At 45.6% G+C, this 27,849-nt stretch overlaps 1 protein-coding gene across 2 annotated transcripts in view; it reads right to left on the bottom strand.

Annotated features, from left to right (window-relative positions):
• Tshz2 (teashirt zinc finger homeobox 2) overlaps window positions 1-27,849 on the bottom strand; it is a 228,736-nt gene that overhangs the window by 143,428 nt on the left and 57,459 nt on the right. The gene's annotated exons all lie outside the window — the stretch shown is intronic.

The following is a 27,849-nucleotide window of genomic DNA, read 5'->3' as shown; positions in this document are numbered from 1 at the left end:
GAGCTTCCAGACAGCCACACCACACATGGGATTGGCCCAAAAGTCCAAGCAGAGAGATGGAGCTCTTGAGAGGAGGGAAGGAAGGAAAGAGGGAAGGAAGAAAGGAAGGAAGGGAGAGAGGGAGGGAGGCAGGGAGGGAGGGAAGAAGGAAGGAAGGAAGGAAGAAAGAAAGGGAGGGAGGGAGGGAGGGAGGGAGGGAGGCAGGCACTGACAGTGTGTGAATGTTGGTTCCACGGGGATCAGCTTCTCGACTTTCTTAAGTCCAGGGACTCTGCCTTCCTCAGTGGCCTGGGAGTGGCTCTGCCGCCCCCATTGCCTGACTGTGCAGAGCCCTTCCTATACTTCTGTTACCATTTGCTCTCCTTTGAAGGCAGCTTTTCTTTTCTTTTCTATGAGGCAGAGAACACTACCACTCCACCGCTTCCCCCCTGCCCCCCCCCCCCCCGTGACCCAGAGAACACTGAGGCGGGCAGGGGGCCGTCACTACCACGCACACCACTGAGACACCAAGGCCCTGGAAGGCGTGCCTGTGTGCCGGGACTCCATGCTAGGTAGCACCAGAACCCGGATGGCCGAGTCCCAGTCTGGACCATCTGTATGAGGACCTTCGGCCTGGCAAAGCTCAGTGTTGCTGGGAGGATGAAGTCCAGAAGCCCACAGGCCGCTCTGCCTGGCTTTGGAATGAGGGCCAATAGCCCTCATAATAAATATAAAATAATACAATAATAAAATAATACAATAATAAAAATACCTAGGGTGCCTACAAAGCCCTTGATATGGGACCTGACATGCGAATAAAAGCTTACTAATTGACACCATTAAGTACTCAAGTCTTGTCCCACTTTAGGAACCAAGCCACTAGCTCTATGCAGAGGCTGGACTGAGCCATGAAGCTTCCATCTGTAGCCAGGGGCATACTTCAGATTCTCCATAACATACAAACCTAACAGCAAATGGTGAAACAGCTCTTGTTATACTGAGCAAATCCACTCTCAGCTGGCACAGGTTAAATTCTGCACATTGATGAGGAACTAGATATTATCCTATCTTGGAGCCCAGTGAAGATGTATGCCTTATATAAGAGCTACAAATATGGAAAAATGTATTTATTAGTGACTATAGACACTAGCAGAAAAGAGAGCAGCGATGTACAATATCCATTAATTGCTTTAACAAAAGCTAATGTTCATTTGAGTCCTGCTTTTTGTCATGGTCAAAGGTATTAGGGCTGAATTTGACCCCTGGTTTTTAAGCAGAGATGCTTATTGGTTACATGGAGGAAGAGGACAGGGAGGAAGGGCGGAAAGAAGGAAAGGAAAGGAGGGAGGTGAATGAATGAGAACAAAGGAAAGGATCAATGAATGAAAAACTGTATAGAATATAAAATTCAAAGTCAGTCTTGCTCAAAATTCCTCACGTGTAGCCAGGATCTGCTGTGCTGACCAAACAGCTAGAAGCTGAAGACATTGCACACTTGTCTCGTGTCTTCTGTGTGGACAACAGCTTTCCTCAGCTGGTGATCTGAATTGCACTCAATCTCCGCATAACTTACACCAAAACAGTGAAAAATCTTAGTGGGGGGAAAAAAAAACCCTAAAAGCAAAGCCCACTTGAATATCCAAATTGCCTCAAACACTCCTTAATGCAATATTATTTCCAGAACAAAAATAACTCCTAGGCTTCTTTGCAATTCATCATAAAACAATTTAACTAATATATAAACACTTGTCTTTGATTCTGGGGCCTAAAATTATCCAGAAAGACTAAAATGAAAGTCCTTAGAGTAATTGCTATGTGCTTTGCCTTTTTTTTTTTTTTTTTTTTTTGCTTTGCATGGCTTTTAAGATTTTCATAGCTAGAGAGGTGATGTGATTACTTACAATAAATTTGATTAATGTTTATTCTGGGGCAGGCTTTATGAAAAACACCTTTATGAAAAATACCTATATTATCTTATTTAATTTTTAATAATATTCTAGTAGGTTTTAAAAACATCAGAGCAGCCTAAAAAGCAAAATACTAATAAAGAAGGCTTGTGATTTCACCCAAGATAAATGACATCAAAGAAAAGTCTCCCCCCACAAAAAAGCAATAAATGCTAGTAGTTAAAAAATCTCAGATGGGAAGAAAAGTTGTAAAAAAAACAGACATCAAAGCAACCACTTATTCCCTTCTTCAAGATACTCACTGCTAGCTGCGGGATTTTAGAATTCTTTCTAGAAAAAGGAAAAAGAAAGCAAATCTCCATGCTACCTCCTTGGTTTAATCATCAGTCTCATGAAGCAAATATTATTCTTGAGCCTAATTTAAAGACAGTGGAAGTTCAGTTATAGAACATGGCTTACAATGACCATAGGGTTTGAACTTTCCACAAACAGAAGTCAGATTTGAGCCAGTCTCGGAACTGCATTCCATCTGCTCTGTCTGCTCCTAAAGCTGTTCCTTCTTTTCCTAAGAGAACCTGGCTGTCTCTTTTGACTTTCTGGAATGAGTGCTCATAAAAAAAAGGAAGCAGATATGGTAAATTCAAGACCTCCAGCCATGGTCTTAGGGGCCAGATCAATAAAAGTGTGAAGCTTCAAAATATTTTATTTTGGCTGGCCTATAAATTGAGTCAAGCTAGCCTCTTAACTTGGGGACTATTTACAAGTCTCCATGACAAGTGCCAGCCCTCCAAAGAATGTCTTACTTATCAACCTAGAGAATGCAGACTTTTGGCCAACTCAAGAAAAAATAATCCTGAAGGATATATTTTTAGAGAGCCAAGCTCTGCGGCCGAAGCCTGTGACCCTAGCTACTTGAGAGTTGGAGATCAGAGGGTCCTGGTTGGAGGCCAGCATGGGAATATTGACAAGACAGCACTGGGCTATTGTCAGTTTTTGTGTGTAAATGCAAAAGCCTATGAATCCTGCTGTCGACCTGCCCTAGACTTGGGGCTGGGTGGCGCCTGCCTGACCTGTCCATTCTAGCCACAGAGCCAGGTTGTTGACTATGGCCATTCCGCAGTGCACGGAGGAGCTGGGAAAGTCTGGCCTGTGAAAGCCCTTTTCCATTCACGTCCACGTTACCTTGGAAAGTGTCAAACCGCTGACCTTGCCTTACTCTAACCGGAGGCACTTTTGTCTCTCATACTCCTATCGGGGAAGGATTTGAAGTTTAGCGAAACTATCCAAGACGACGTTTAACAAGATTTGGCACGGACAATTTCTTAGGAATTACTGCTTTAAGTACTCAGCCATTTCACATAATGGACTTGCTGATTTTTATAGATGAAAGCACAGGATTTCCACCCCCGTGTGAAATCAACTCTTACCAGATAGATTCTTTAACATTTAGACAGTGGCTCATTTCCAAGTGGGTACCTCGTCCTTTGCGGCTTCTGTCTGGGGGAATGGCCATTTATCCAGGGCCTAAGAGGTCTTTGAAAAAAAAATGCTTTAAAAATGTCTTTGTTGAACTTTCCCAGTGTTTCTCAAAATAATACATTTTTGTTTAAAATGTAAAACAGACTGAAATGAAGATCTCTTAAGGTGATGGCCGTCTGCCTACTGGGCCGGTGCATTCGCCATGCAATCAGGGTGCTCTCCACAAGTAATTACTTTTACTAACTAATGGTGCCTCCCCTCAGCCAGAAAGGTAAGAGGCCCCCTTCTCCTTAATCAGGAAGTTCCTCTGTTATTACTCCACCCCCCACAGAGTAAAACCATTCGCTGGCTCTGTTCAGCAACTCTCACAAATGAGAAAAATTTATTAACGTGCGAGCACAATGGAATTCAGTATGTACAAACGGGATTACCTCCACAGTTTAAAGAAACATATATACAGACCATTCAAATAATTGAGTGGGTCAATGTGAATGAAAACTGGTTTCTGGAACATTCTGCTTCTGATCTTTTTGAAGGCAGTTAGTAGCAACTGTCTAGTTCTTTGTGTTCTGAAGTTATTTAGGGGAGCAGTAACAGATGGGGTGATGGAATTTGACAAAGCTCAGAAGTGACCTTGAGTAAGTTACCCATGGTCTCCGAGTTTAGCTTGATATTCGTGGAGTAAAGAATAAGAATATTTTCTCTTTGCCTAATTGTAGTTGGTTCTGCTATATAGTACATGCATGCTTCAATAAGAGGAACACACTTTTGTTTTTGCAAATTGCACAATAAAGATCCATAGGGCTTACCAAGTGCCCATGGCTTACCTATCCTAGCGATCAGCAGGGTTGGTGGCTCACACCTGTAATCCTAGCTTCTCAGGAGGCCGAGAGCTGAGGATCACAGTTCAAAGCCAGCCCAGACAGACAAACCCATAAGACGCTTATCTCCAGTTAACTAGTAAAAAGTTAGAAGTAGAAGCGTGGTAGAGTGCTAGCCTTGAGCCAGAAAAACAAGTGGGAGCATGAGGTCCTGAGTTCAAGCCCCCATACCGGCACAAGCAAGCAAAAAATAAAACCAAAAAACTCAGAGAGATTGTGGGGGGAATGGTCTTGGGAGTACCATGCTTATTTCATTAACATGTAATCAAAAGACTGAATTTCAATAACAATGATAACACCGTTTCATGGACAGTAACTAGTTACACAAGTGCCATGATAAAGACAATGCTTTACCTTGCAAAAGACCTGTGGAAATACATGGTAGCAGGTTGAACCCCCTTGACTGAACCTCAAGGGGTAGGAAATGGCTTATCCAAAGCCAGGGGAAGGCTGGAACCCCAGGCACAAGCAAGTGTGGCTCCTACATGACAGGTTTGACGTGTTTGCACACTTGCTTTTCTCTGACCCTGTGTGGCTTCTTTGAGCTGGGAACAGTTTTTCAGTTTCACCTAATGTTTCTCCCAGATACCATCACACACACACACACACACACACACACACACACACACTACATTCTTCTGAAACTGCCCATCATGTTGACTTAATTCCTATTTTTAAAAGCTGCATGATAGCAGAGTTTGATGAAGGCTCAGTAGGCTGGTGTTGGTAGACAAGAAACAGCGTCCTTCCTCGAGTTCCATGCCTACCCCGATTAATATGAATCATGTTCAGCCTCAAATTCAGGGGTGAGGGGCTTTGAGAGCCCTGCCTCCCTTGGCTACTCTAGATCGACAGCAAGATATCCTTCCAAGGGCTCTCCTGAGGTGTTAATGGATGGCTCGGGGCATTTGCTCAATGTTCACACATTGTACTTTCTTGCTGGCCTACCACAATATCATTTCTATAAAGAGATTAAGAACAAAGACAGGAAACACCATCCTTTCCTTTAAGTCCAAGTCAAAATCCCCCCTGCAAGAAACAGGAATTTAGTTACCCTTGGGAGAAATATTGGTGTCAGTATTCACAAATGCTTGATTAGCACAGGAGGCAAACAAGTAGACCAATTTCTTGCCAGAACCTTTTAGTAACTAATAACAGATGTCACACACACACACACACACACACACACACACACACACACACACACACAACTTTGCCTGTCTGGAACTACAAGAGTGCTAGATATATTAACTCATTTAAGATTCAAATCATTCTATGTAATTGCTTTGCAAGTCTTGATTTTTTTCTCTTTTATCAAATTAGGGAAGTTGAATAATATTAGAAAATTAGGCCAATTTTCAGTTAGTCAGGCAACAAGTTTTCATGTACAACTATTTGGTGAGACCTTCTATGCTAACCTGGTCTGTGGAGTCAGGCCAATCAGAATCATGCCTCTACTTCGCTGTGGGGAGACCAGGATTTGAGACTTGACCTGTGAGTTCCTTAGACGCCCATCCATTAAGAGTGGTTCACAACAACCATCTGTCTGTGGTTGAAAATTCAGTGCGATGAGGCTAGAGGCTGGGAGGAAGGATGTAGACTTCAGAGACGACATCCAACCAGTGCTCTTTTTTATTGATATAATTATTATCAGTGTGTAGCCAGTACAAGGCCAGGTGAGACTTGTGTGTTTTATCTTTCAGGTCTGTTGGCATATAATACAACTAGTACTTGGCACACATCAAGGTTGGGAACTTGTACTCTGAAATCTTTGACCCTTTACATCCTTGATTTTTCCTCTCTCTAACACCAGGATGCCTTAGAAAAAGCACAGAAGGTTTTGTACTTGATCTGTACCTGGCTAGAACAATACTGTTTTTAACCCCTCTGTACATCACTTTGACAATAAATAAATTGATTAAAACATTAAACTACATAACCCTTCAATTAAAATAATCTACAAAAAGTTCCCCATGCTCAAAGAATAAATCTAAAGATTAATGTGGGTTAGAAAATCCTGACTGTGCAAGTCTTCCTCTAACCTAATTTTACTTAGTACCTTTTTTTTCTTCTTTTTTTTTTTAATTTAAGAAATATTGAATGACACTTATTAGGTGTCAGGCGTAGTATAGGACTTGGATTTGGCAAATTTTCTGCAATGAATAAGTGTTAACTTGGAGTTTCCATTTTAAAAAGGGCCTTGGTGTTTCCTCAAAGGAATAGAGATAGCTGTTCAGAAACCAAAGGGTTGAAAATATGTGCCTTCCCATTTGGAGTAATCTGGCTACCAGCAAAGCTCTCTGCTCACAGGTGTTTGGATTTGGGGTTGAGCTCATTGCTCCTCCCAAGGCTGAAGGCACAGCTTTTGTAGCAGAATGCTGGATTAGTGATGGGCTCAAGGACTTCTCAGGTCTCCCCCTCCCCTTTCCAGCGGACACACTCTCGGAGCAGAGTTCTCCACCTCTGTGTGCATTGCACGAATGTAAGAAGTTGACATTCAATACACGGCAAAGGTAGGGCTTTGGGTAACAGAAATTCACCCACGCTGTACACAGGGCACATTTCAATTTTCTGCTGCAGTACCCAGGGGAGATTAAAGAGTTCACAAATTGAAGACATTTTCAGAGAAGACAAGGAGGGTGAGCAGCCAAATTCCATTGCATCTTAGCAAGTGGACGATCAGAAAATTTGTTATTAATTTTGTCTGAGGTGATGTAATCCAAACATGAGTCACTAAGCCCCTGCTCAGAGATAATGGATGATCTAGTCATTGCCACATTTGCTGGTCCTTTGTCAGGCTTTGTCTCTTTGACCCTTGTGTAGCATCTCAATGCCTTCACCACTGCTCCAATGACTCACTTCTGGCTTCCATCTGCCTAAACCTCCGGACTCTGCCTCCCTCCCCACAGCCTTCCCATCTCTGGATCACCCCACCTCCGTCCTAATACTTGCACAGCTCCTGAGGGTCTTCTCTGGTTGGTCTTTTCTCCCCTCTTTCGTTGACTCTTTTCTCTATTTCTACAGCTTGAACCCGGAAGCTAACTTCTGGAGCATTCTCTTTTTGGGTGATGTCACTTCGGCAGTTTCTCTTTCCGGGTGAGTTGTCCTTGGAGTGTTCTCTTTCCAGGTCAAGCTCAAGCCTACAGATCTTCAGTGCTCTGGGGATGACTTCTACCTGCTCTCGGTTTCTCCTTCCCTGTCCCTTACCTTGGACTCCAACCCATCTTCCATCTATTCACCTCCAAGCTGCAATTCTTGATTTTCTCTTCATGATACCAGGAGTCACTGCCAGAAATTACACATCAGGATTCTGGGCATACTATTTTTTACAAAAAAAAGAATTAAGTCCCAAGTGGAATCGGTGTCCGCAAGTCTGTTGTATCATTTCACCCTTGGCCCCCCTTCCAGGGTCTTCTGGCTAAGTGTGAACCACAGTTGCCTTTCCTAAGCCCATCGCTGTGCTTACCTTGTCCTACTGGGTCACCCTGGGACCTCATGGGCCGGGTGCTTCGCAGCCTGCTCCACCCCGCCTCTCCTCATCGGAACCATCCACCTAAGTTCCTGCTGTGTTCAGCTTGCTTACTGCTCTCCTCACTTGGCACCTCAGCCTGGCGCCCCGTGCATGACGCACTGCTTTCGTAGCAGGAAGCACCCCTGAAACTCGCGGGACCGTATTGTATTCTCCATGCACCCGGCCACCCTCCGGAAGGCAGACTCCTTCCCTGTGTACCCGGGGCCCGCTGCATTGCAGACAGGCGCTAAGCTGAGCTTAAGAACGAAGGCAACTGTACTTTGCAAACTGTATGGGGGGCCATATGCGATTAGCCACTGAGTCGTGCGTTTCCTCTGCGAACGTCCGCCTCCTCCCTACCTCGTCCTCCCTCACCCGGCTCCTCGTCATCTCTTGACTGGATTATTGTAATGGTTCAGCTGTCTCTGTGATTACTTTTGTAAATGACGGCTAGATTAATCTTCTTTCAAAAATGTTGCTGTGTCCTTTGCTCGAGACTCCCTGACCACTCTTTTCCTGCCTACAGAACAAAGTGGAAAATGTCAGAGTCTCGGGGCTGAAAGGTGCCTTGAAAATCATCTGGTGGAACCAGCTCTTGCTACAAATGAGGACATGAAGGTCAAGGAAAGCTGGATGGCTTGCCAAAGATGACAGAACCAGTGTTTTCTTCTCTGCTCGAGGATCTTCCTGCTTACCACACACCCTGGCCTCCCACGGTCCAGGAGCCGGCCCTCTCCCACGCTCTCTCTGGCCCCATACAACCTGAGGCTCTCACCTAGCGCGACCTATCTGTCCTCCTTGGCCTTGAAGATCCCGCATTCCAAGAATCGCACCTGTCTCTCTGCAGCACGGGATGGTGGGGTCACCTGCTCCTGTCTTGTTTCATCCAGGTCCATTCCTGGCTGTGGCCTCTCTTGTTCTCATCTGTCATGGTGGCCTCTGCTTGCGGTTTTCGAGAACACAGTGTTCAAGCTCATTCTCGCCTGGGTCCTTTGTATTTTCTACTTCTTCTCCACCCAGGCTACTTTGTGTCAGATATTAGTGCCCATGACACTCAACATTCTCAGAACCTGACTTCAAGTCTCCTTAATGTTTGTGTTTCCAAACTGCCCTCTAGTCACTTAGATGCTGGAAAATAGTATACATTGTAAAGGTCATGATAATGCCCGCCACATAAAAACCACGGTGTCTCTTCCTCCCATTGCATGGGGAAAAGAGGGAGACTGTGTGTCAGAGCCCCCCCCCCGCCCCCCCAAGCTGCATGACAGAGGGGCAGAGAAGATGTAATGAGAAAGTCCGAGACTACCTGTCTCCTCCTTGTTTATTTGCCTTACCCACTAGATCCAGATCTCCGCAATTCTAACAGCCCAGGGCCCCTCCACCCAAGCGCATCCACTCGTCTATGGCGGGGATAAAAATCGCTTGGTGATGACAGCCCCGATTGACAGGGATACTTAAATCCTAAACTATACTTTGGATGACATTCAGTTCTTTGTCATGGAGTTTCAAAATGTGACTGGAACATTTTCAAAGCCTTCCACACAGAGGAAACGGCACTGACAAAGAAGACATGAAACAGCTGTGGTCCAGTGGGGGAAAATCCTGACCTCCAACCCAAATACCTTGGGAGGGGCGGGGGGCCGGGCTGTGGGACTTCAAACCAGCCTCCGTTCCCTCAGCCCCCAGGGCCCCGTCTGCGAGGGGAACTCCGAGTACCCACCTCTATAGCAGACGAACTCACACATACCAGGGCCTCCTCCACGTCTTCCCCGTACCCTAACTTCTTATCTACAGAAATGACTGCTGTTTATATTTTCCGGGGAGCTTTCTTCTATCTGCCTATTTCTTTATTCTGGGTCCCTGGAATGCAGACATAGCAATCACTACTTTCCTCCCTCCCCGTTTGGTCATTCTTGTGCAAGTTTTGTCTGGTGGATTGGGCTGTGTGTGATTCGAACTTTTCAGCAAGCATAGGCTTATAAAAAAAACCTAGCTTCATTTTACCTGTTACAGCCTTCTCTTTTTTACTTATACCAAACGCATATCATTTTGGTTTGTACTCAGGACAGAAACCAAAATAATCCCTGGTCCTAGGTCTCTGTGAGCCCACACTCCATGGGAAAGGAAACAGATAGAAGGAAGTGATTTCAGCACTGAAATGAAGCTTCATCTCCGTGCACACAGAGGCACTGGGAACTTCCCACCAAAGAAGAAACACCGGACTACACAAGAGAAGTCAAGGAGGGCTCCACAGAGGAGGTGACATTTGACCAGAGGTTTAAACCAATACTTGTGTTTACTGTACATCCTCGATTAATGGAAGTGAGGTCACGTGTGTACATTTCCCCAACAAGCCTGGAATTAAGTCCATTATGTCATTTCTTGTCCCTGTGGTCAGACTGCAGGTTCCTTGGGTTTTGGAATCCAGAAATGAGGAAGCACCGCATCCTTTATTGGATGTCGTGAAGTATGGAGCAAACTCCTGGTCCAGAGAGACCCTGGAACAAACCCTTGTGATTGATAGCCCGTGCTCTCAGCTAACGTATGTTATAAGTGAAGAACACTGTGAGGTAGTGGAAAACTAATTAAACATGCGTATTTCAGAATGAAAAACTTACATCAGTCAATGCAGACCCTAAACTTAAAACAGACTTTTTTTTTTTTAACTTGGCACAAGAGAGTAAAGAGAAGATGAGAAGCAGCACTGGGTTCAACTTTTAAAATAGTTTTCCTGGACTATTGAAAAACATCTATTAGTCCATCCCCTATCAGTCTTTTCCTATTTATAAATAATAATAACTCCATTGTTAAAACTGACTCATAAATTGACTATTTAAATAATAGAGACAAATTTTTAAAGAAAGAATTAAAAAATGCAAGATCTAGAAGTAATTTAAAATTTTAATGAATTCTATTTAAGAGGGTTTCTGTTCTTATGTGATGGAGAAATAGATGTCCAGATGGGTAGATGGATGGGTGGATGGATAGATGGATGGATGGGTGGGTGGACGGAGAGGTGGTCAAGGGATGGATGGTGGATGAGTGAATGAATGGATAGGTGGATAGGTGGGTAGATGGATAGGTGAGTAGATGGTGGATGAGTAAATGGAATAAATGGGTGGATGGGTGGATGGATGAATATGTGGAGGGATGGGTGATGGACAAATGGATGGACGAATGAGTAGATGGATAGATGGGTTGGTGGATGGAGAGGTGGGTGGTTGGATGGGTGAGTGGTGGGATTGGGTGAGTGGCTAGATGGGTGGATAGGAGAAAGATGAAAGGATGGATAAGTAGAAGCATAAACGCTTCCCCTCTAAGGTTAATGCTGATTTTCTTTTAATGAATTTATAGTAGACATTGAGGAAATATTCCAGTCTCATACACTCAATGCCTATATTTTCCAGGTTCCCAAAATCAAATTCCCAGGTGAACCTTGGAACTCCTTCTAGTGGTAATGTCAACACCAAAATGACAGGGGAGAACCAAGCTAAAGCTGTCACTTCTCCTCATGTTAACAAAAATCTGGGAAGATTGTATGGATGTATGGGTCCTGACAAATAGAATGGAGATGAAAGACCATCTATGTCACCTGCACATGTTACAACAAGGACTAAAGAGGCGAGCAGGACATTTCATTGTCCAAGCTTATGGTATGCAGAGAGGACAGACGCAGGACAACTGACAAAGTGCTAGGGACAGGACTCTCATAGAACTTCCCCCTCCAAATCCTTCACGTCACTGCATTCTCATGGGTTCACTGTCTGCCCTGAAATAGTCTGTGTATTGTGTCTACACAGCATGTGCCTTTAAAGAAGAATGTGGGACTCAACCTCTAAAGGAATGGTCTTCATCTAATACAGGAGAATAGCCTACACTACCGGTGCTGAGGAGTCTCCCTCAGGCAGCATGAGTTCTCTCCCTGGAGTCTGAGCTCTGCTGACTTTTGGGGTCAGATAGCTCTGTGTCATGCAGCCCATCCTGTATATTATCTACTTGGCAACATCCTTGGTCTCTACCCATCGGATGTCAAAAGCAGCCCTCTTTTATTTTGACAACCGCAACGTCCCTGGGGTGAGATGGAGGCACAAAGCAGCCCCAGCAGAGCACAGAGGCTTGAGAAGGTGGCAACCAAAAGCCCTTTGTGTCTTCCACGCAACAAGCCAAAGGCTTGCTCTTGGACAGACACACAGACACAGGCAGAGCCCTTCTGAGGAAATACCCATGGACGGCCCTGGACCAGGAGAGAGGAAAAAGATCTTGGAGAGATACTAAAAGGCACTTCATCCCTGATGGATCCAAGATGTCCACCGTGGGTTATCCTGACCTGCACCGTTAGGAATGGCAAGAACAGGAAGCTCCACGTGACAGGCCCCTCCCCCTCCCCCGCCCAAGCAAGCGTTTGAAGCCGTAGGACACAGAACAGAGCATAGCAATCTCACAAGCTTTTATTTCCATTCTATGCACAAACAGGAAAGAAGGAGGAGGGAAATCCACTCCTTTGGCTTTCTGGATAACGTGAGACATTAATGTGTTGCCAGTTACGGCAGCTGAGGTGGCTTTATCTAGGGGAAAGGGGGGAAGACACACACAGTTCACAATCTATGCATTTTAATTTTCCAGTTGGAGCTTGGATGGCTGGCGAAATAATGTTTAGAAGTTCCTGAAAGATAGTCACTAATGAATGAACAGTAAGCTCTGGTCTCTGCGACATTGGAAATAACACAGCACAAACCTCCCGGCTCTCTGTACTTCAGGGTCTGTTGTAAAAGCCAGATTGGGGGGTGGGGGCGGGGGCTGGCAGAGCACAGAGTGGCCTACTCTTCTTTCCAGCTCTCATGGCTCCCTAATTCATCAGCCGAACAATTATTTTTTAAGTATGACTTTTATTCCCGGAAAAAAAAATAAAACAAAACACAACAAAAGCAACCTATCATTTGAGGAGCCAACTTCGAATGTGCTATTTAGTCATCTACATGTAATGTGAGCATCTTACTAATCAAATGGAAAATTGTCTCATGCTAAGAGTTTTGAAACTTCCCCATCCCTCACACAAACAGGACCCATTACTTTAAACACCTCAGTGTCTAGTAATTGTTGAAAAAAAAAATGTGTCAGACTACCAGTAATTTAAGTCCTGTCAAAAATAAATCTCAGATACTCATTTCTTCCAGTCAGTGACTTGAAAAACACGCCCACATGTCAATTACCGGAAGCTCCAGCAATGTTTCTTTGTTCTGATTTTGTGTAAACAGTAAAAGGTTCTTCCTTAGTAACAACTGTTTTCTGAAACCTATATAAATGTTTATGGGAACTTCCCAGCAACAACGCGAACATCAGCAACAAAAGCCCCTGGGTTGAGAACGACACATGTACAACACCATGCCCCTCCAGATAATAAATGCTTAAATGTGATAGAGTAATGTACCCACTTGTGAATTATTCCTCTTGCACAGACCTGACCTCCAAGCCTTTACATGGCGAATTGTAAATCAAAACGAGCTATATTTTCAAGGGGTTGCACTCACGGATCGCTTTCCTCATTACCCCCGAAAAGATTGCTCACAGATAATTTCAGAATCTCAGGTAAATAAATGAATATAAGAAAAAGGAGCTGTGACTATAAAACAGAAATAATTTACTAAATTGGCAGCTAATTAAGATAGGCGATTAGACAGAGCTCTGGGCAAAATTGTCCTCGACAACAGAGATGGAAAGAGTCTGTCACCACAATTTATAACGCAATATATATATATATGTATATATAGTGTGTGTATATATATGTATTTATTAATAATTGCAAATCAAGTTGCAGAGAGAAGTGCTCATGATTTTCGAAGGTTTTGCATTTCTAGTGTAACTGTTACTGTTTTCTTCTTTAAGAAGAAGATTGTAGTCTTTTAGCTATGAAACCACCAATGCCCATGATGTTATGCATGTGTGGGGGGAGGGGTCTCACATAAAATTTTTCTTGCTAAATCAGGTACTTGAATTTCAACAGGGAGTAGAACAGAAATCTAGGGTAGCTGGCAGGGCCGGCTCCTTTCCCCTCGCTGGTTCTTGGCTGTATGCACTAAGTAAATCCAGCTCCGAATGACACAGAAGATGGAGTAAATATGGTGGTTCTCTTTCCAGGGGTAAAATAGAATCAGTTGATTTTCATTAAGCATGAATGGATCAATATCTCACCATTAACATGGCAACAACTGCCTGTTAATAAGAAGTCATCTTTTTTTTGTTCAACTGCTCAGCTCACGGGATGAATGGCCTCCTTCTCTCTCTGTGGTATCTTTCATATTCCCCAGCTTGTGCCTGGAAACTTGAGCCCGCGTGTGTGTGCATGTGCGAATGGGCATGTGTGTGTGTGTGTGCGTGTGTGTGTGTGTGTGTGTGTGTGTATCCAAGCACTGACCTCTTGCTAGACAGGATTAGGAAACACCTACTAATGTTTCCTTCAGGAAACAAGGGATTTTGTTAACCTGCTTCCCCTAAGGTTTCTCTTCCCCAGGACCTCCTGATCAACTTATTTGTCACTAGGATTTAGATAATGATCCTGTTTGGCAGATGGTAGCTTTATCCTGCAAAGTAAAATCTTTTCTGTTCCCCCCCCCCCATCTCAGGAAGGAAGATAATAAGATAAATCATTAATTAAAGGGGCTGCACATAGGACAGATGGAATTCTAACCACATGGCTACCTCCCCCAACAGTGGAGACACCATAAATCACTCATGGTCCAACAGCCTGCCATAGAGCCCGGCCCGGCCCTTACTCAGATGATAAACAACATATACTCCCAGTGGAGCCCATTAGGTATTCTAGAGTAAGTGAGCTATGAGATAAGGCATTTATCCTTCCTGGGAAGGTGGGTCTTCCTATTTCCCGTGGCGCAGAGGAAGCAAGTCCAGTTGAGTGACGACTAATGAGGATTAATGCGTGATCCCCCAGAGGATCTGGGGGTCTTTCTCTCTTGTGCACTGGTTAAATAAAATGAAATGAGACAACATAGCTCTCATGTACCCTGGACACCGTACCTTCCTACTTGCTTTCCTTTTGCTCTTCTACTTTTCTTTTGTTCTTTGTGAGAGTTCCCACGCTCACCTTCTAAATCCAGTTGGCTCCTCACAGGAACAAGAACGACAGGCTCTCTTTGGTAGACTTCTCTACAAAGCTACGCAGCGTACATGAAGCTGCAGGGTACAAACACCCAAAGAGCAAGTGGAAATGATTAATTTTTTTTTCTATAGGTTAAAAGCCATACGGGTGTCCTCTAGGAGCAACTGTGTATTTGTGGAATCTTCTTATTTATTCACCCAGTAATCATTTATTAGGTATCTATTCTGGCCAGAGGTCCCAGGCTGCTACCGTATGCAAGTAAGACTGAAATATCTTCACTAATCACCCAAATAAATATTTGGCTATCCACAGTGATCAGTGCCACGGAAGAAGGAACAGAGCTCACGACAGGATGAAGCTAAGCCCACTGCTTAGGTAGTTGTGCTCAGGATGTAACGGGAGAGCTGGGGATGCAGCTAGAAAAGTGTGGTCTGGAGTAAAGGCCGGAAGACAATTTCACGAAGGACACAATGATCAGTCAACAAATAGCAAGCGGGATTGATTTTTTTTTTTTACAAACCAGATGGAAGGGTAGGGAATTTGGAGAATGGAATAACAGAGATCCTGGAAAGAACTAGAGTCGAAGTCCCCCAGGGATGTCAGAAGGTGACTGGCTCTGCAGGCACCTGGCTTTTGCCCTGCTTAAAACAGTACATTTCTGTTGTTTATTGCCCAGCTTGGAGTCTCTGCTTGTACCTAGAAGATGAACCCACCCAGAACATCGCTGCACAAGCTTTCATGAAGGAAGGAGGTTGAAAGGAGTGACATAACTATTGCATTTCCGTTTGAAAAGATCCACTTGGTTGCAGAATAAACATCATTGAACTGGAGAGAACAGGGATAGAGGGGGGAGAGTTTGGAGGCCCCCGGGGGTGGGAGAAGGTGCTGGGTGTCACGTGCTCATACGAACATTTGCCAACAGGTACTCCCAGTGTGGAAGAGGACTGCAAGCTGCAGCCAGATGCCGCTGATGGGAACAGAAGGATTGATATTCTGCTGGAAGATGTAATCGCAGACCCCAGATTCCAGTGACAATGGAATCATTTTACCGTTTCACACATTGAGTTGTTGTGCTCTGAATTATAATTGCTTTTTATATAATAAAAAAAAATCCTCTCTCAAGAATGACAAAGCATAAAGAACTACTTCTCACCTCCCCTGAGAATGTAGCAAAGCAGGATGTGATTGAAAAAAGAAATCAGCGATTCTTTTGAACTGTGTACCACCAGTCACTTCAGACACAGGTGAGGCTGGACATCACGGTCCCCAGGAGACAAGCGGCCGGCATGGTCACCAAGGGACCCACGCCAGTCATCAGGCCTCAGCCAGCCATACAGAGTGTGCAAAGTAACCACCGCAGTCCTTGGAGACCCGTGGATACTGGGGAATGCTTTTAACACTGTCACTGATTCAGGTTTCCAGGGGGTCCCACCCCTTCAGTAAGGCCTTGTGTTGGCAAATACCCAAGACTGAGGAGGACTTAGAAAGAAAAGCAGGTTGATCCTGCTTATAGCTTGGAGCCTGAGAGTCCATGACCAGGCCAGCCAGCCCCTTCAATTTGGTCTCTGGTAAAGATGCACCGTGATGACATCACAACTGTAGAAGCAGATGTAGGGATGGTGACAGGGAGACAGGAAGCCAGAGACCTGGAAGGGACCAGAGAAGGGCAGGGGGCACGCAGCAAGCCAGAGGCACAGCAGGGACCAGGTTTCTTTAACACCCTCTGAAGAATCAGCCAATGCCTTCCAATCACCTCCCACAAGCATGGCCTCTTAAAGGTCTCACCCTAGTGGGGTGCCAAGCTGCCGCTAAAGCAGCAAGCAGCCCCCAGCACCTCAGAAAAGGCACCTTGGAGTAGGAAGCAGAGCAGAGGGACCCCAGTCTCGGCTCAGGTAATTCCATGGTAGACACCTGATGGAGGAGCTCAGGAGATCCAAAGGTGACAGAGCTTCATCTCCTCCATCTCCCACTTTCTTTACCAGGGGATACGGATTCCTGGGTGTGGAGAGGCGTGTGGGTATTGTGGGGGAGGGAGAGAGAAGGCATTCATACTCGATCTATGAGAAGGACTTCCCCCCCTTGCTGCCTGCCGGGGTGGGGCAGGAGGCATGCTCTCCAGACGGGTTGGGAGATTTGTGAGGGGCCTCTGTTCAGGCACTCTGAAACACCAGCTCTCCTTAGCCCCCCCATGCCCTTGTACACATAGATGTGCTATGCCATGGGTGGGAAGCAGAAGGTGAGAGTCCTTGAAGCATGAGGCCAATATTGATGGGAAAGGGCCTGACCTGTTTCTGGAAAGTTCTAGAAGAGTCTCCAACTGGAGATCTGATACACACATTGCATTTCTCCTCAGAAAGTCTCAAGATCACTGAGAACCAAGACCAACTCCCCCATTTCCATGCCATCTCCGGCAGCTGGGACAGTTCAGCTCGCCCGACTTGACTCACACAGAGTCACGGTCCGTCACCCAACAGCACCTGTGTGCATTCTCAGAATACCATCGAGCAAAAATGTAATTAAAAAAAGTTAGGTTTCCTGCTGCTTGGAGACCAATAAGCACGCATGTCTGATGCTGAGGATTGTTCCCCAGAGATCCGAAGAACGCAGGCTCCAGGCCTTCAACACCAAGGAGCTCACTGCTAGCAGCTGGTTTCCAAGGGTGGGCACGGGCCATGTTCAACCGTCCTTCACCTCCCTGATGTCCTACAGGGCGGGCGGTCCAGCCATGCACCTTGTTCTTCTGAACGCATTTGTTTGCAACCTTCCTGAGACTAGGACACTCTGGGATCCTTAATACCGTAATTGTATTTGTGTGTGTGTGTGTGTGTGTGTGTGTGTGTGTGTGTGTGTGTGTGTGTGTGTGTGTTGCCAGTACTGTGGCTTGAATTCAGGGCCTCCAGCTTCACTTTTTTACTCACGGCTGGCACTCTACCACTTGAGACACACTGACAGTTCTGTAGGGTTTTTTGTTTTTGTGGGGTTTTTTTGGTTTGGTTTGTTGCCAGTCAATTGGAGCTAAGAGTCTCAGATTTCTCTGTCCTGGCTGGCTGGCTTTCTAACCCCCATTCTCAGATCTCAGCCTCCTGAGGAGCTAATATTATAGTTGTGATGCCTCAGTGAACACTATAATAATTTACTATTCTATGTTCTCTGCTTGGGGTAAAGAGATTCAGGCACACAGAGATCAGCTAACAATCCCAGAGGCACGGAAATAACAATAATCCCAACAACTTAATATTATTAATAACTAATAATAACGACAATGAGTGTTTTTTAATTTCCCGCTCCCTGTGTGCGTTATCCTGTGCATGGCGTAGCAGCTCCACTAAGTGCAGTTTCTGTGTCTCATCTCCTTGCAGTAAGGCATGAGTTCAAGGAAACCCACAGTGCCATCAAGTCCACACAATGCACACACTGACTTTGTAACCAAGTTAGTCCTCAAAACATCAAATGAGTCTATTAGCATGGAATTAAGGCTGGAGAGGCTTGTCACTAATGACAGCTGAACAGAGTCAACCTTACAGCCACAGGAACCTTCTAGAAGCTTGCCATTTGCCCTCCACCCCAGGAATTCGACAGAATTTAGAGGGTAGGGTTCTGGGTCCAGTCAACTGCACACAAACTTTCTTCTTAGCCCTTGCTTGAGCATAGCACTGCTTACATTTTTGTGGGCATAAAAATGACCAAAAGAATGACCATACATACTTGTGTGTGAGTGTGTGCACATGTGTGTGTATGTAGTGTGCACATGTACATGCATGTGTGTATACATGTGTGTAAGTGTGCATGCGCATATGTCTGCTTTGGCTGATGGTTTTCTATCTCTAACAGGATAGAGCTCAACGAATTTTTAATCCAGTAATAGAACAAAAATAATGGGGAGTGCTGAGGGGTAGAGGAGTTAAGAACATTTCAGACTTCATGCTTACCTCATGTGACTTTTGCCGAATGAAATGGCTAAATACCTATCTTATAAATTCCTGTTGCCTATCCCACTAATTGTCCTTGCTGACTCAACCCTATCTGCCAATCCTAAATGCCTCAGGAAAAACAAGAAAACCCCCCAGAAAAAAACCTCTTCGTTTTACCAGCTCAGAAGAGTCAAGGGCTTGCCCCATTCACGTAGTAATTTGCTGTACTGCTCTTGAGAAACATAACTTTTGGCTCCAAGTTCTGGGACATACCAGCACAAACAGAATGGCAATTTATTTCCACCGAGTTCCATCAGTTCTATTTCAGATGACTATTCAATATATGTGCTGTTTGCTAACACTCATCTGTAAATTTGTGTTTATTCTTCCTTCGCTGAGGTCTAAGTGCAATCTATTTTAATTTCCCCCCTTACCAAATATTCAGTTGCTGACAAACACACACATTCAAATTTCCTTACATATTCATGGGGCTGATTTTGTGCTCGAATTAAGTACCTGGGAAAATCAGTTTTGATTTTTGCATATATACACGTGCATGTAGGAAAACACACTTGAGAGAGAGAGAGAGACAGAGCAAGAGAGAGAGTTTAGAACAAGATCAGAAATACATCTCTAAGAAGAGCAATAATGCTCAATTGCCCTACTCAAGTCATTTGATTACTCTGTGATGTCCTGTCTTCTAAGGCTGAGTCTGAAACACAGTAAAGTAAAATAAAAGTCACCTTTAGCAATGTAAGGGTGATGTCATTTTATATATATGTTCATGTGCGCGGGTGTTTATTACAATGTATAATGCCTACAGAAATATGCAAATGTAATATACAGGCAGAGGGGAATTCGAGAATATTTTATGATATTTGAAATGTTTTTCCAAGTGCACCTAGTTGTACACATCTAGATTAAATGTGGTGTCTGTTGTAACTCGTCAATGTTCTGAAACGGCATTGTGACAATGGTTATATCTGCTTATTTCCTTTCTGAATTGGTGTGATTGCAGAATTTGCTCTAGCTTATAGCTTTCGTCTTAAACATTTACACCCTACCTTTTTACCTTTTTTTTTTTTTTTTTTGGTGAATATCTCCTACACTTATATGGTACTTTGCAATCCACCACGCAGTTCCCTGGCAATTACCTTATTTTACCTTCACCATGGCCCTTTGTGGAGAAGACACTACTCATTTCTGTTTTGTGCATGAGCTGACACAATCAGGGGTTGGCTGACAATGTGGCTTAGTTACGATTAAAAACAGATTTTAGAGTTCAAGCTCCCGCTGGTTCTCTCCCCCCACATGTGCTTTCTGGTACAGCTTAGAAACACATCTCTCCATAGAAGTTTCTTGGAAGAGAGATGAGACATCGTTTTTGCTTTTCCTTCCTTTTTATTCTTTAGCAAATCGTTGCTAATTCTTGTTTACATGCTCTTAATTTCAGACAAAACTAACTTACTAAAACAGGAAGGAAAAAGTAACCATATGACTTATAATTTGGGAAGAGGACCTTAGAAACAACTGGGAATTGAACCTGGGGAGTGTTAACCTGCATCCTAAGTGAGGTGGCCAGAAGAAGCTCTTTTGTTGATTTCAAAGTGGAATTTGAACTTGAATTGTGCCATTGAGAGAGAGAGAGAGAGAGAGAGAGAGAGAGAGAGAGAGAGGCATGTCTTGCTGAATTGCCAAATCCAAAGAATCAAATCATTTGGAGAGAGTATCTTACCAGGAAGCTTGGAGTCTTTCTAGAACCTTCCTAGATGATATTTTAATGGAATTCATGAAAAAAAAAAACAAAGCTCGGGAAAAATACATTCCTTGTAATCCTGCATCTCTTTCCTCCTACCTGTTAGTGTGTTTTAAGGGGTGCATTTGGGTAAGGTTAGTATTTTTTTCCCTCACGTTATGAAACACAGCATTAATACACTTCTTCTTAAGATAGTATGTAGCTAATGATGTTGAGTTTTACTAGTGGAAAACTAATGGTTAAACTCCAGGGTTACACTGAAATGTTTTATGGTTTGAATGATAGAAGTGGAGCCTGGTTTCAGTCATCTGACTTTAGCGTAACTCTCACTGCTAGTATTCATACCTTTCCAAGTAGCTTCTAATCATCTTTGGGGAGAAGGTGAGGAAATTAGAACATCACAAGTTTTTAAGCAATGACTCGGCCCAGTAGTTGGGCTAGAAGGAGCAACTCTGAGACTGTCTGAGGCAATAATAGATGTCAGGTTGTTCTAATTTAAGTAGCTGGGTAACATCTCCTGAAAAAAAAAAATTCCACACCATAGATGCTTGGCATTTGTCAGAGAGCCATTTGACAATCTTCACCCCACAGTGAGGTCCAGCAGAAAAAAATAGAAGTCTTTAGATTCCCAGGGACCATGTAAATATAGAATCCAAAGTCACCGGTGGCCACTCACTTGGAGTGTGTGGCTTTCTAACTCCTCTGCCAGGCCAGGGCGAGACTTCAGGACTGGAACCTCAAATCTGTATCAAGATGTAGCTCTGAGCAGCTCACCAGGAAACCTGTGCACGCTCACGTGCAAGTGCCGTGTACACACGACAGGCCCTGACCTGACGGCATGGCCGAACGGTCTGTCCCAGCCTCTGGTGACCTTCCTGGCAGGCGACACTACGGGGCCACCTCACATCTGCAGACGTCATGACGTCAGGCCTCCTTCCAACTGCCAGTAGACAAAACAAAAGCCCTGAACGACTATGTGGTCCAAAAGCAGCAAGTCCCAGTGTTAGGATTGAGCCAGCCTGCCTGAGAGAGGGGGCAGGTGGCTAGCTCAGCCCTTCAGCAGTCTGTAAACAGGAAGAAAGACAATGAGAATGTGGAACCCGGGGACTGGGAGAGGGGTCGAGACAAACCAGGGAGTCTTCACCGTCCTCAGATCTCAACGCTATAGGAACGCCTGAAGCTAATTAATTACTGTTACGCATCACACTATTCAACATTTCATAATGGCATCGTCCCCGGACCTGGGGACGGAGGACTTTAATGGTAATGACAGCTAAACGTCTCAATCACGAGGCATCATCCGGGCATTTTGTCTTCTGGAGGGCTCTGGCATCAATATAGATTTCTTTTTGTAAATCATCTTTTATTTGGGGAAAGAAGGGGCTATCGATTTTTTTTTTTTCTTTTCCCCGAGCCTGTTCTCGGAATGTTAACCTTGTTTAAGTTCTTCATTTCCCCCGCCTGCAGCAGCATGCTGCAGCCGAATTAAACGCGGAGTAAGGCGGCCATGTGAGAAAGGTTTATGCATTATGTTAAAACCTGCTCCCTTGACAGATGTGGCCATTAGGGCCTGGAATTCGCCGCATTAGTCTACTTAGCTCAATCCACCAACACGCCTTAAAAGTCTCGCAAATATGTCCCGATGCTAATGAGCTGCACACCAAACCTCATCTGCTGCGGGAGGATCTCATATTTCCAGGGGGTTAACGCACCTCAGGGTCATCGGGGGCCTCACTTACTTCACCTGGCTTGGCGATTCAGGACGCCTTCCATTTACAGACGCGGGGGTGGGGTGGGGTGGAGAGGAAGGGCGGGATGTATTTCATTGTGGGGGAAGCTTCTGGAAATACCATCAATGCACCATCGTAAAATCCATTTTTGCGTAGCGTGAGTTTATCTTCCTGTACTGTCAGCCTAGGCTGTGGGAAGGATCTCTACCCCAAGCAAGACAGAAGGCAGCCACGACACGCACGTTTTCCCCGTGTCTAGGCATCTGTGCTGAGCTTCTAAGGAAGGAAGAAGCCAGAGTAACTTCTGACTTACAGACATTTGCCACCTGGCCCGTTCTAGTTCCAAGAAAAGAAAACCAAACCCAATCCAGTCCAACACGCCTTTCGTGAGCACCTACTAAGCACTGGGTGATCGTACACAGTGCTCCTTTCTCTGACTCCCTTTCGAGAGACTCTGACCCCATCCAGGGACAACCGCCCAGTCCAGCTTTGTGGGTGAGTGACCCCCACAAGTGGGACTGGGCCCTCCCCTCGGCCCCAGGCTCTATCTCTGCCATCTTAGAATTCAGGAAACTCATCGGCATGTTCTATGTGGTGCGGAATCCTCGCACCCCCACGCTGTGGCGATGGTAGTTCCCGACGAACTCACGGGTGGGTTACACAGATTCAGCAGAGATGACTGGGAGCTGGGCCCTTCCTTTCACTCCTCCCAAGCTCGTGGAGGATGCCACCTGTCCCAAGGGTGGATTCTCCAAGATCCAGGCCCACCCAGGTCTCTCTTCCCCTGAGTCCTGTCTCCCACCCTCCCTCCATGACGGATCATCTCACAGCTTCCCAGAACCACCCGCTGCTCTGTGGAGCACACTTCCTGAGCCTGGAGACGGTGGAGGAGGAGAGCTGTTCCCACACCAGGCCTCGTGGTCACTGCTGGGGCATCTAGGGCCATTTTATGCATTCAGACATTCAGACATGGTACGTAGTACAGAACTCCTGAAGGACTCCCCCCCCCGCCCCGAAATTCAGCATTTGTTACAACACAGGGAAAAAATAACTGGGTTACAAAGGAGAAAAGGAAAATTTCAAAAGCAAGTGAATAGTCATGATTTGTGGAAAGGAAAACAAAAATGCATCCCTGTCATGGTAAGCGGGTGCATTCTATCAACCTAATTTCTGCGGGGTATGAGGAAGGTTCTAGGGTCCTGGGGAAGGTCTGATGGCCTTGTTGAGCTCGGAGCTAGGGGCCTGGTGCTGAAGACGCAATTTATGTCACACACAAATTGGGAGAGAGAGACAAGGAGATACCCTTTCTCCCGGTTTGTAGGTAGGTATGGTGTCCATACAGATAGCTTCTATGCAGATGGTGTCTATAAAGATGGGTAGGAAACAGTTTCTGTTTACAAGATAAGAGGAAGAAGAGAAGGATAACATGTGCTGGTTTACCAAGCACATCCTCAGGTTCAAAGCCCCTGGTCAGCTCTGGTGCGTGAGACAGGAGCACTGAGAAGAGCGGTTCGAAGACGCTCTGTCAAGTGAATGGGGAGATGGGATTGGACGAGGGGAGGGCTTTCAGTTCCAGCTGGACAGTGTGTGCGGGGATGGGAGTTTGAGGACCTGCTGGGTTAGCAGAGTGGTCTAGAAAAGACGGTTGCCGAGCAGAGCAATAGAGTCTTTTCCTTATTCGGGTAGAGGCGTTAGGGGAGCTCACCATTTGGTTAGACAGGGTACTTGAGAAGGAAGACGCGCTGGTGGCCTTTCCCTGCCTGGCCCGGTAATGGGTGCATTGGGTGCGATGGCTCACAGAGTTGACCCAGCAGTGCTTACCCACGCCTCACGGCTCAGCTTTCCCTTCCTAGGGTCAGGTGTCAGGGGCTGGGACCCTGCCCGCCCAAGTGCGTTTGCCCACTCCTATCCGTACAACCCAGACCGCCCAACTCTGCGTGGTCCTTGTCGTTATCACGGAACGTAACAGCAGCCTCAGCACCTACCCGGGACAACGCAGAAAGCACCGGAGGCCCACGAGCCTCGTGAGAAAGACAACCTGGCAATCACGCTGGTGCCACACACGCAGCCTCCTCCTCTGTGAGACATTAAGAAGCTTCTAGTCTAACAGCAGAAGTCAGAAACAAACTACAAGTCATTTCAGATACTCATCGCCGTGAAGAACATGAAATAAGACAATGCAGGAGTCCCAGGATTAACAGATCTTTTCTGTAGAGGTCCGGACAGTCAATGGTGTGCGTCACGGGCCATGCTTCTCCGTGGCAATGACTTACATATCCTGGCCAGGCACACCAAAGTAGCCACAGACACTTATGGTAAGAAATGGGTGGGGCTGAGTGCCAATAAAACTTTATTAACAGCACCAGGAAGTAGCCTGGACTTGGACCCCAGCTGGGAGTGTTTCCCCTGGGGTAGAGAAAACTGAGGGGTGGTTAACGTAGTGATGGAGTCATCTGGAACTTGAATGATGAGAAGAACTGCAGAAGAGTCGGGCTGGGAAGAGACCTGTGCCAGATGCAAACATTCCAGAGTGGCAGAGAGCAAAAAAAAAAAAAAAAAAAAAAAAAGGGAGGGCATCATCATGCCCACTGCGTGTGGCCACCCAGAGCTCATACAAAAGGACTCCAATGAGGCAGGCCCCGGGAGCTCATGAACTATCACCCACTTAACTTACTTGGGAGGCTGAGATCGGAGGCTCGAGGTTGGAAGCCAGCCATGGAGGACAAATTCAAGAGACTCTTATCTCCAATGAACCAGTGAAATGCTGGAAGTGAGAGGGAGGCTCCAGTGGTAGAGAGCTAGCCTGGTGCAACAAACGCAAAGAGCCAGCACCCAGGCCTTGAGTTCAAGCCCCAGTACCGGCACAAAAGGATCAAAACTCAATTAAAAAAATTAAATTTTCATGACAGAAATGTGGCTACGAATGCTGATAGTTCGTGAATATGGAATTCTTGGGCAGGGCAGGGCCGAAGGGAGGGTGTGAAGGAGAAGAGATGTCAGGAAGACGTGAGCCAAGCAGACCCGAACATCTTATGCATATTTCTCACCTATGTGTGGACCCTGCCAAGCGGTTCTTGGGGACCAGTCTCCTTCCTTCATCTGCTTTTGTTGTTTTTGGTTGATTTTGGCCCGGATTCTGTGACATAGAAGTTTTCAAACGGTTCCCCTGACAGATTTCTCTCCCCTGTCGGCAGTGACATTTTAAAGTCCTGTGAGTTTGCTTTTGTTCACATTCTGCAATATTTTCTTAAAAGATTCATAGCTCCAGCTCACTTCCCTTACTTTAGTCAGAATCATCTGCTAAATGAGCTTGACAATGGGTAGGATGTGTGGATTTCTTACAGTTGTTTGAGAGCAATCTTAACACATCGGAACTGCCAGGCATCAATTGAAAACTGAAAAATTCAGCCATTATCCTAAACAAGTGACAAGCAAATTCTTACACCACGCTGATGATCAAACAAATGACAAGTTTCTCTACTTTCTTTGTAACAAAGTTGGACGGTGTAGAAGTGAAACGCGAGTGAGAGAGGCAATGTATCCTCTTGCCTCGCATCCCGGGAGAATGGCTCCTGCTTCCGGTGCCTCGGTGCCCAGACTCCTGCCCACTCTCTCCAGATCTGACCTTGGTCTCCAGCCACGTGCAGAACAAGCAGACGTGTGCCATTCGAACCCTGGGAGGCCCTTTAGACGCGGCACTAGACAAAAACCGACATGCTTTTGACCACTTGGCCAAGAACTGTGGGTCACCAAACAGCCTGAGATGAGTTGGGGTCTAGCAGACCCATCCTCACTGGGCATTGGAGGGGCCACCAGTGCCGGGCCACGCGGGGTGGGGGCCCTGGCTTTCGCCGTCACCCGCACTTGCACATTGCAAAGGAACACGGAAACGCAGAAAGGCCCCCGCAGACTGGCAACTTTGGCAAAGACTCTCTACCTCGAGCCATAATTCCTGCACTTACAGATTGTTCAAAACAATGTTTTATGTATGTGCTATTTCCAAAGAGTCTTCCAAGATTCCCTTTTTCTCATAGTATAATTGTTGCTACCTCTCTTATTGATTTCGTTAAAGAGCTCAGGCCTGTTCCATTAGAAATAGAGATCACACACACACACACACACACACACACACACACACACATTCTCTCTCTCTCTCTTTCTCTCTCTCTCATACACACACAGATTTTAAGCTGGGTGAGGTGGGTTTCCTTTTTCTTCTTTTTTCTTCTTTTTGGGGAATAAGATGAGTAGGGAATGAATTTGCAGTGAGCGGCTGCCTACACCTGTTCCCTGGGCTGCGTTTTCACAGGAGGACTTGTTTACCCTGGAAACCTGGGCGCATCTGAGAGCAGACAGGGATCTCTCTGGACACCATGGGGTGAGAGCAAGGCAGCCGCGAAGCAAGATGTAAACAGCACCAGAAACAGCCCAGACGTCCCACAGCCAACAAACCAATGGATAAACCAACATGGGAACCCTCGAGGCAGTGGAATATTATTGGACAGTAAAAAAGAGACCAAGTTCTGTGTGAGAACACTGGCTTCCGCGAGGCCCATATGCTGAACGACGGAGGGCGGCATATTGCGGGACTTCATTTGTGTGACATCTCCTACACAGGCGAATGGATGAAGACAGAAAGCAGACATTGCCAGGGGCAGTGAGGAGGGGGGGCTGGTGAGTGGGCCGCTACTGAGTATGAGGTTTCATTTCTGGGGTGATAAAAATGGTCTAAAATTATATCGTGGCGATGGTTTTGCACAGCTCCGTAAACATACTAAAATAAACGTGATTGTATTTTATCCTTTGAAGAGTTATTTCTGTGGCATGTGGATTATCCCTCCACAGAGTTGTTTTAAGACATCAGGTGCACATGGGCAGGGGTTGGGGGTGCACACCTGTAATCTCAGCTACCAGAGGGGCAGAAATAGGAGGATCCTGAGTTGAAGCAGGGCTAGGAAAAAAGCATGAGAACCTATTTAAGGAACAGGGGAAAGGGCTGGGGAGGTGGCCCAAGTGACAGAGTGCCTATCTAGCAAGTATGAGGCCCTGAGTCCAATCCTCAGTACTCCAAATCCTCAGAAACAAAGGAAGAAACAAAGAAAGAGAGAGAGATAGAGAGAAAGAGAGAGAGAGAGAAAGAGAGAGAGAGAGAAAGAGAGGGAATATCAGAACCTATCTCTTAACTCTTAATTCCAGTAGAACACTGGGATCAAGACTGAGTTTTCTTCTTCTACTTCACCAATTCAATAGTTATAAAAATGCCAACAATCAGCCCGGGCATGGTAGCTCATGTTTGTATCACAGCCATTTCAGGAGGGGGAGCTGGGAGGATCGCAGCTCAAAGCCAGTCCAGAAACACACTAGCGAAATTCCCATCTCAACCAAGAAGCTGGGCAAGGTGATCACTGTCTGTAATTCCAGCTACACAAGGAAGGTCTCAATTTTGAGCGAAAGAAGAGAGGCACTGTCGGAAGAGCCAAATAAAGCCCAAAAGGGCCGCAGGCATGGCTGTCGTGACGGAGCACTTTTGACTCTGAGTTCAATCGATTACTGAGATAGTCATAACAGTAGCGATAACATA

The sequence above is a fragment of the Perognathus longimembris genome, chromosome 6 (genome assembly GCF_023159225.1).
Source record: "Perognathus longimembris pacificus isolate PPM17 chromosome 6, ASM2315922v1, whole genome shotgun sequence".
NCBI classification, from domain to species: Eukaryota; Metazoa; Chordata; class Mammalia; order Rodentia; family Heteromyidae; genus Perognathus; species Perognathus longimembris.
Note: the sequence above shows the minus strand (reverse complement) of the source record. Positions and strands in the feature narration are given on the sequence as shown.